The following is a 10,418-nucleotide window of genomic DNA, read 5'->3' as shown; positions in this document are numbered from 1 at the left end:
ATAATTGGTAAGCTGGACTTTAAAATTAACATCTGTTCTAAAAAATACACTAACAGAGTGAGAAGACAAGCCACATACTGGGAGAAAATACTTGCAAAAGACATCTCTAATAAGGGACTGTTACGCAACATACAAAGAGCTCTTAAAACTCAACAACAAGTAAACAGACAACCAAAAGCAATCTTAAGATTGAGTGCAATCCTTACCAAAATTCCAATGGCGTATTTCACAGAAGTAGAGCAAACAATCCTAAAATATATGTGGAACCACAAAAGACCCTGAATAGCCAAAGCAATCTTGAGAAAGAACAAAGCTGGAGGCGGGCATCATGCTTTCTGATTTCAAACTATATTACAAAGCTGTGGTGATTACAACAGTATTAAAAAAAAAAGACACATAGATAAATGGAACAGAACAGAGAACCCAAAAATAAACTCACGCATATATGATCAATTAATTTATGACAGAGGAGCCAAGAATATACAACAGGGAAAAGGACAGTCTCTTTAATAAGTGGGAAAACTGGACAGCCACGTGTAAAAGAATGTAATGGGACCACTGTCTTACACCATGTACAGAAATCAACTCAATGGATTAAAGACTTGAATGTAATACTTGAAACTATGAAACTCCTAGAAGAAAACATAGGCAGTATGCTCCTTGCCATCGGTCTTGATTATGATTTTTTGGATTTGACACCACACAAGCAACAAAAGCCAAAGTAAACAAGTGAGACTACCTCAAACTAAAAATCGTCTGCACAGCAGAAGAAGGGGAACCATGGACAAAATGAAAAGGCAACCTACTGAATGGGAGAAAATATTTACAAATCATATATCTGATAAGGTGTTAGTATCTAAAAATATATAAAGAACTCATATAACTCAAAAAGAAAAATTGCAATTAAAAAATGGGCAGAGGATCTGAATATACTTTTCCAAGTAAGAGAGAGAGATGGCAAACAGGACATAAAAGGTGCTCCACATCACTAATCACCAGGGAAATGTAAATCAAAACTACAATGAAATACCACTTCACACCTGTTAGAATGGCTGTTATCAAAAAGACAAATCAGTTCAATGAAGATGTGGAGAAAAGTGAACCCATGTGCACTCTTGGTGGGGATGTAAATTTTTGCAGCCTCCATGGAAACCAGTACAGAGGTTCCTCAGAGAATTAAAAATAGAACTACCATACGATCCAGCAATCCCACTTCTGGGTATTTACCTGAAAAAAAAAAGACTAACTCAAAAAGACATTTGCACCCCCATGTTCACTGCAGCATTACTTACAGTAGCCTAGATATGGAAACATCCTACATGTCCATAAATGGATGAATGGATAAAGAAAATGTATATTTACAATGACAGCCATAAGCAAAAAATGAAATCCCACCATTTGCAACAACATGGTTGCTCCTTGAGGGCATTATGCTAAGTGAAGTAATTTAGAAAAAGACAGATACCATATGATCTCACTTATATGGGTAATCTTAAAAAAACAAACAAACAAAAAAAAAAAAACTCAGGGATACAGAGAACAGATTTGTGGTTGGTTGCCAGAGGTGGAGGTTGGGAGGTAGGCCAGATGGGTGAAGGTGGTCAAAAGGTCAAACTTGGAGTTATAAATAAGTCCTAGGGATGTAATATACAGCCTGTTGACTAGAGTTAATAATACTGTATTTGCGGGCTTCCCTGGTGGCGCCGTGGTTAAGAATCCACCTGCCAATGCAGGGGACACGGGTTCGAGCCCTGGTCTGGGAAGATCCCACATGACGTGGAGCAACTAAGCCCGTCCGTGCACCACAACTACTGAGCCTGCGCTCTAGAGCTCGTGAGCCACAACTACTGAGCCTGCATGCCACAACTACTGAAGCCTGCGCTCCTAGAGCCTGTGCTTCGCAACGAGAGAAGCCACCACAATGAGAAGCCCGTGCACCACAACAAAGAGTAGCCCCCGCTCACCGCAACTAGAGAAAGCCTGCGCGCAACAACGAAGACCCAATGCAGCCAAAAATAAATAAAATAAATAAATTTTAAAATAATAATAATACTGAATTTGCAAGTTGCTAAAGGAGTAGATCTTAAAAGTTCTCATCGGGCTTCCCTGGTGGCGCAGTGGTTGAGAGTCCGCCTGCCGATGCAGGGGACACGGGTTCGTGCCCTGGTCCGGGAGGATCCCACATGCCGCGGAGCGGCTGGGCCCGTGAGCCATGGCTGCTGAGCCTCCGCGTCCGGAGCCTGTGCTCCGCAGCAGGAGAGGCCACAACGGTGAGAGGCCTGAATACCGCAGGAAAAAAAAAAAAAAAAATCACAAGAAAACAATTTTTGTAACAGTGTGATGACGGATGTTGATTAGACATTGCGGTGATCGTTTCACAACATAAAATAAAAGCAAGAGAACAGAACAAATACCAAAAGTTATAATTCAAGAAAACTTTTCCTTAAATATTTCAAACTACAGACTGAAAGAACATAATGCATACCTTGTAAATTCAACCAAGAATTCAAACCCAATATCAAGACATTCTAAAATTGTTGGAGGTTAAAGAAAAGAAAAAATCTTGGATATCTAGGCCTAAAAAGTTATTTACAATGGAAGGAAAATTAAGCTCTGTCAGGTTTTGGTTTGTTTTATGGCTGCATTGGTTCTTCGTTGCTGTGCGCGGGCTTTCTCTAGTTGCAGGGAGCAGGGGCTACTCTTCATTGCGGTGCATGGGCTTCTCATTGCGGTGGCTTCTCTTGTTGCGGAGCACGGGCTCTAGGCACGTGGGCTCAGTAGTTGTGGCGCATGGGCTCTGGAGTGCAGGCTCAGTAGTTGTGGTGCACGGGCTTAGTTGCTCTGCGGCATGTGGGATCTTCCCAGGCCGGGGATCAAACTCGTGTCCCCTGCATTGGCAGACGGATTCTTAACCACTGCGCCACCAGGGAAGTCCCTCTGTCAGGTTTTTTGACAGCCACACTTTATGGCAAAAGAGAATGGAATAATATATTTAAGATACTCAAAGAGACTATGAACCAAAAGTTTCATACCAACTATGTAATAGCAGCAAACTGTCATCCTTATGCCAGAACCTGGGAAACTTTATTCCTGTTAATTCTTTCTTAGGAATATGTTAGAAACTGAGCTGATTTGGATGACCAAACTATCTTAAGAAACAGCAACAGAAAGTCTGGTTTAAGAAACAGCAACAGAAAGTCTGGTTGTGAGTTAATTATATGCAGTTAGCTACGTGTAGAACTAAGAATGAATGAGGAATATAAGGTGAGACTGCAGTGTCAGCTAGTTCATGTGACCTAGGCAATGTAAGTACAGTGCAACTACAAAGAAATAAGCAGAAAATAAGCAGAAAATAAGCAGAAAAATAATATGGTTTTAGTAGTTATATTTGTGGTATTATATATGAGGGCTTTAATGTGAGAGGAAGCAAATGAATCCAATGTCCTTGAGAACCAACTAAGAGTCCACATGCCCCAACTGAGTCTGCATGCTGCAACTAAAGATCCCACGTGCCACAACTAAGACCCGGTGCAGCCAAATAAATAAATATTAAAAAAAAAAAAGACACACCAATTTAAAGAGGCTTCTGCTAACCAGCGACAACATTTTAAGCATTAATTATGATAACTGTAACGGAATCAAGTATGTTTAAATCCATGAGTTCATAATGGTACCAAAACATAATAATTGTTCATCTTGGGAGGATGTTAGGGAACCAACTCTATTTTTGAAAACTAGAAAATAAAGGGAAATACTCCAGCATTATTCTTGCCTTTCCTATACAAGTTGTACCACTATCTGGCTAGATCGAAAATGAGGATGTTTCCCTTTATAGAAGCTCTCCCACAAATAAGAGAATGATAGGTTTGGAGCATCACTATTGTTTAACCCATAATTACACAAAAGCAATTAGATACTATGTATCTCTTGATTAAAAAACAACAACAACTATGAAGCAGTCATTAAAATGTTCAAACATACACTTGAATGTGAATAAGCATCTAGATCCAGTTTTCTGGAACTACAGAGAACAGAGGGAACTTGTTCAGCTAAACCACAAGAATGGAGCAGCAAAATCCCAGCTGTGGAACACTACATAACAAATGGTCCAGTTTCTTCAACAAATTGCAAGGAGGGATGAAAAGAAACAAAGTGAGTAAAGACATATCCAAAGAATAGTCAAAACTAAACGATTTTGTTTAAAGATGCTCACTTGGATGAAAAAAATTATAGAAGTTGGAAAGTGATTACAATAAAAATCCAGGCGGTGGTTACTCTTAGGAGGGAAGGAAGGGGGGTAGTGTTTGGGGGCACTGGAAAGGCTTCTGGGGCGGTCAGCAAGATTTTCTTTGGTTATGGTGAGAAGGTTATGTTTAATAGGTCATCTGCCTGTACATTTGTCTTATGCTGCAATATGTCTAACAAAACAAAGAACAAAGCCTTACATAGCCACAATAAACAGGCAAACAGCCCTGCTACTAAGTGACCTAATGTCATTTGAGCCCGGGGTCTCTGTCTGACTTATTTGTGTATTTCTAGAGCCTGGCAGTACCTGAGCAGAACAGGCATTTGACACATATTTTGTTGAATGACTAAATGAATCCGAAGAAGCCTCCAACCCACTCAGGTTGAATTTCGGCACCTAAATGAGCTTTCCAGAACTCCAGATCTGTATGGGTGCCAGCAGATGGTGTCACCAGTCCTTCTGCTCTGCCTCAGTGGACTTGAAAGGGGTTTCAAACTAGAGCTCTGTTGGAAACTTGGAGTCTGGTGAGTTCTACCAATTTCATGCTCCTTAGTCACCTCCCAAAATGACAGTCCTCCATGTCGTCTGGCTTCCCAGCGCTCTCTAATTTTACGACATACCATCCTTCCCTCCCAACTTTTCTGCAGTGCTCTTTTCTTTGATGGACAAACCCCTACCTCCTCCATATTGTCTGTTGGCCTTGACTGAATATGGTTCTCTCGTTAGGACGCCACCTCCTTTGCAGCCTCTGACGTGGAGGCTGCTCCTTCTCTCACATCCTGTTGCGTGGAGGCTCTCCCTAAATGTTTCCAGACAAAATATATCTTATCCCTCAGATTAAAAATCCCTGCTTCCTCTGCTGCTCACGCGTTGGTTACTGCGCTTTCAGCCTTCTTCCTGCTGTCATCTTAACTGTCCAACCTCTCTCTCTGATTCTTTGATTTTTGGGGCAACTTGGCTTGTCTTCTGCACACCGATTTCTGCCATTATCCTTACCATTTGGGTAGACATCCTAACCAGGTTGCCTCACATCTCAAAGTCTTTTATAAGAATTACTCAGAATATTCAGGTCAAATACCCAACTTTCTAATTAGATACAGTCTCCTAACCTTCCAGCTTTTTCACGTAAACTTTAGCACCTTGATTTCTCCATTTCCTCTGTCAGTTTGCCCCATTGCAGGCTCTCCTTTTCCCATACCCAGCCTAGATCTGTTGGTGGCTCTCTGACTCGGCTTACCTTGCACCTCCCTTTCAGTCTATAGTCTACCTTCTGTGCCTGCCCTCCCATCTGTTGGTGTCACCACATATTCATGGTCACCCATCAGTCCTTTTCTTGATCCTTTTATATCCTTGGACAGCTCCTTTAGCAACTGTTCCAAACTTTCATAATTCTTCTCAAACCCCTTGCTCATTCCCTTCTCTTTCAGTAGACAGTGTTGCCTCCTGCTTCACTGAAGAATTGGACGCCATCGGGCAAGAGCTCCCTAAACGTTGTACTTTACCCCCAAAAAGAGGCTTCCTCGCCTCTTCCATTAGTCATCCTCTCTTTATCTTTAAACTCTTACCGGCCATGACCTACATTCAGAACTCCTCCTCCTCCTCTGGATTACATGCTGGTATTTGTCCACTGCTTGTTCACTCTACTTAAGATTTCCTGAAAGAGTTCCAGTCACCGATTCTCCCTTCTTAGACACGCTTCTCCAGAAGGTGACCCGCACTCAGTCACCTCCCATTCTCTTCCTGAACAGACCTCATTTTGGCTCTAACCTCACTCCTCTGAACAGGCTTTTACCAAATCCAGCAGTAGCTTCCTTGTTCCCAAATCTAGGAGACACATTTTTAAGTCCCTAATTCTGGACCTCTGCTCCATCTGATCAGTTGACCTTCCCCTTGAATTCTAAATCCTTGGTTTCGCTAACACCACATTCTCATGGTTCTCGTCATAGCTCTGACTCTCTGGACATCCATTCCTCTGACCTTTATATGTTGTTGTTTTCCAGCATTTTGCAGCCCCATGCTCTTTTCACACTACACAGTCACCCTGAACAAGCTCATCTGTACTTCATATGTCAACCATTACCTGCATGTGTTTGTGTTTCTGGCCCAAATCTTTCTCTTGAGCTCCCAAATTAATTAAGTCAACTGACTACTGGACAGTCCACCAGGATGTCCCACATGCATGTCTCAAATTGAACTGATTATCTTGCTCCCCTGCTATACTGGCAAATTTTTCTTTTCCCCCCAAGCAAAAAATTTAACTCTCCTCCTTGACGCCACTGTATCCATTATCCCCACAATCAGTCAGTTACTAAGTGTAATTTCTATTTCCTAAATATTGAATTCCTTACCTCTCTCAAAAGCACTGCCACCACCTTGCTTCAGGCCAGACTTCTGCTTTACTTTTTCTTAAAATTGTCTCCATCTAACTCAACCCCCTAACACTACAACCAGAGTGATCTTTCTGAAATGCCTATCTAATTGTGTCCTTTTCCTGCTTAAATTCCTGCCCCATTGCTCTTAGGTCTGAACTGCTGTACACAGCATCAGAGCTTAGTCATCATCTGGCCTGTGCTGATCTCTCCAGATTAATCTCTGACCCTCCCTACCTCACAGTTTACAGTTCAGCGTTTCTAAATTGCTCTTATTTCTTCACAGGTTCATTTCGGTTTCTCATCTCAGCCTTTTTCCCCAAGCTGCGCTGTCTTTCATGAATGGCTCTCCTTGCCCCTGCCTGCCTGCCTACCTCCTGTTCATCCTACAGTTAAAATTGTCCATCCCCTGCTCTACCCACCCCACCTAAAGCCATGCAAGGTATCCCTACCTGGGGTACCCACAGTACCTTGCACCAGGCAGACTTCATCTCCCCAACCAGACCCTTAAGACAGAAACTCTGATTTTGTTACTTTAAGTTCCTAGCAGATACTATGTGCTCAAAATGTGTTGAATGAAGATTCAATTCCCAAGTGCAAAAATTATAATCAATGTAGCTGACACATGGGGCATGTTAACTATGTGCAAGACACTGCAAAGCAATTCACACGCATTCCCTCATTTGTTCCTTACTTTAGAGAGAAGTGAAAGGACTTGACCAAGGCCACACAGGCAGAAAAGGGTGGAGCCTTGTTTTCAAGCCCATGTAATCAGGAGCTGGCAGAGACTGCCAGCTCTTCTCTCCTTTCGCCTTGGAAACAACAACAATTTTATTTGTTAACAGATTACATTTCAGTTAGGTGTGCAGTGTGACTCAGTCCTATGGGATCTCCAGAAGTCTCTTTAAAATGAAATTGTGGATCAAAGTGACGAGTCCAGGCAGCCACTTCAGGCCATGAGGTGTCCTTGAGGATGAAAGCCAGGATTGAAAGTGGTGCTGGGTTCCATGTCAGTCATGGTCTGGCTACCTCCACATAAGGTCTGGTAATACGCAGCCACGGCTGGTACAAAGGGTCAGGTTGAATCTCGCCCCTCTTAATCCCCTGGGGGCCAACTCAGAGAAGGAGAAGCTAGCATGGGTGATATAAAGTGTTTCTTTATTTGAATGTCATTCCACCTGCACTGAAGCTCAAACCCAGCAGCAGCAGAAGGGGTCTGGACCAAAATCAATGTTACCAAATTGGACGATGAACAGTGAGGACACGTTCAGACGGAACTTACTAATGGGGTGTAGACAACACCAAGCTATCCTAATGACACACAGCATAGGCCCTCTGCTGATCAGAGCTCAGGGGAGGACTGTGGCTCCCTTGTTCCCTTCTCAGGAAACTCCAGTCCCCCCCGAAGGCTAGCCCTGAGCCAGGCAGGGGCCTGCGGAGGTTTCTCGTGCTGGGAAGGTCCCAGCTTCTCCAGAGAGAGGGTTTCCCTTTCTCAGTTCACACTGGAAGCTGGAGAAGGGTGACTCCCCTGTGCCCAAGTAGGAACTTCAAAAGGTGGCCAAAGAATTCTTCCCTACAGCCTTGTCTAAAAGCTCTCAACTTCTTGGCTATAGCAGGCCTGAAAAAGATCTTGATCCTACCCATGGCGTTTTCCTCCATGGGTACTGGTCCCCAGAGAGGAAAGTTCACACATCCCAAGACCCGGAAGGACTTGAACAAGCAGTGCTCTGAACCCCCACTAGGCTGGAGCTGCATTGGCCTCTCCTGAGATAGTCCCACACCAGGCAAAGGAAACCAGATGGTGCCAGAGCCCTCTGGCCCAGGCACGGCTGGGGGAGGAGTGCCTCAGTGGGCCGCTCAAAGCTCGGCGTCTTTCAGGGACCAAGAGACCGATCTGGGAACGGACCATCTCTGCTTCAGCGTCCTCCCGAAGGCTTAAGCCAAGTTGCCGGACGTGGGTGAGAGCAAACTACAGACATCCTTGCTGTGATGGCTTCCTGGCCCCGGAGAGCCATCTGGGCCCCGGCTTGGTGACACTTCAGCCTCACCTGGGGTCTCTGGTTGAAACATGTTTCCCGCTCTGCTCCCACCTCTGCTAAAAAGCTTCAGGGACAGGGCTTTGGTTTGGTACCCACTCCAGCCTCTTTCCCTTCCCTAAGGCACCCTGGTGCTCCTTCAGCCCCACCAACAACACTCCCCTCCTAACCCCAAGCTCCTGGGTGCGTCTCCCACTGCCCCACAGCAGCTGGCTGGGTGGATGGTAACAGGGAATCACTGTCCAACCACCCCAAGGGGAACCACCCTCCCTTTCTCTACCACTAACCCACTCCAGTGGCGCTAACTTGCTCAGCAATCACCTAGACAGTTCCCTTGATGTGGCGCCTCTACCCCAATGGGGTGGGGCACGGCTGCCTGGGCCCCGCCTCCGCCTCTGAGGAGGTAGGTCCTAACCTTCCCACCAGCAGCCCACAGGGGTCTGTGGCCCCCGTGGGTGGTAGGCTCTCCCCTCGCACAGTGGGCACGCAGCAGCTGCTCCCCATTCCTCCGAGTCCTGTCCCCTCTATCCTCCTCTCCTTCCCCTTCCTTTCTCCCCCTGCACCTGGCCTCCAACAGCTCACCTCTCCCTTTGCCTCCTTCCCATCCCCGTTCCTTCCTCGTCTCTGGCCACCTCCCCTCCCACCTCCAGGTGCTCTATCCATCACGCCTCCCTCTCTGGTCACTTTCTCCACTTCTGTACCCTCTAAATCCACCCCACCCCCCATCGCCTGGTCTCCCTCCCTCCTTCTCTCCCTGTCTCTGCACCTCCTTCTTCTCTTTCTCCCATCTCTGTCTTCTCCCCATTTCTTTTTTCTTTTTATGGCCGCACCATGCGGCACGTGGTATCTTAGTTCCCCGACCAGGGATGGAACCCGCACCCCCTGCACTGGAAGCGTGGAGTCTTAACCACTGGCCCGCCAGGGAAGTCCCCTTCCTCCCATTTCTAATCCCTTGCTCCTGGCCCCTCCCCCTGATGCCCTCCAACATTGGGCTTTGGTTTGGATCTTGGAGGAACTCACTTCTGCCCCCCACTCCACACCTTCACGAGGCTCCCCTCACCCTCCCACTCAGCACGGGACCCTGGTGGGAGCAGGGGAGAGGGGAGCACAGTGCAGGGACCAGAGCACAAGGGGCAGGTGTCTGCCCAGGAGGAGGGAGTAGAGAGGGCCGGGGTCAGGACTTAGTAAGTTCCAGGTTTCAGGAACCCTCCCAGGCCCCAGCATGTGACTCCAGTTAGGGTCCAGATGGGGGACTCAGGCAGAGGATTTCTAGGGTCTGTCTTGGAAACTCTGTCAGGTCCAGGTTCTATGGAAATGAACACAAGGCTGCAAATACATGGCACTCGCTGCTTTCCTCCCTCCTTGGGCTGAGGCCGACATGACAGGGAGACCACACGCTTCCCCACTGAGCCTGCAGGGGCCTCATGCCCCCCCTCCACAATAGGCCAGGCAGCCAGTACCTGGAGACAGAAGTAGGCACACGAAATGAAGCCAACCGGCCGCCAAAATGGGGGCTGGAAGGGGCCGTCCACGCCCCAAGCCAGATGGCTCTACCACCAGGTCCCCAAGGCAGTGAGGGGAGGTCAGAAACACCTGCAGTCTCCTTCCTGTGCTCCCTGCAGGAAGGGAGGAGATGTCCCCACGGTGGGAGGAGAGGGGGAGAGAAGACTTCATCTGCCCCATAAACACCTACACACACACGTGCGCGCGCGCGCGCGCGCACACACACACACACACACACACACACACACACACACACACACACAC

The sequence above is a fragment of the Aethalodelphis obliquidens genome, unplaced genomic scaffold (genome assembly GCF_003676395.1).
Source record: "Aethalodelphis obliquidens isolate GAN/ISIS:26980383/991018 unplaced genomic scaffold, ASM367639v1 scaffold86, whole genome shotgun sequence".
Lineage (NCBI taxonomy): Eukaryota > Metazoa > Chordata > Mammalia > Artiodactyla > Delphinidae > Aethalodelphis > Aethalodelphis obliquidens.
Note: the sequence above shows the minus strand (reverse complement) of the source record.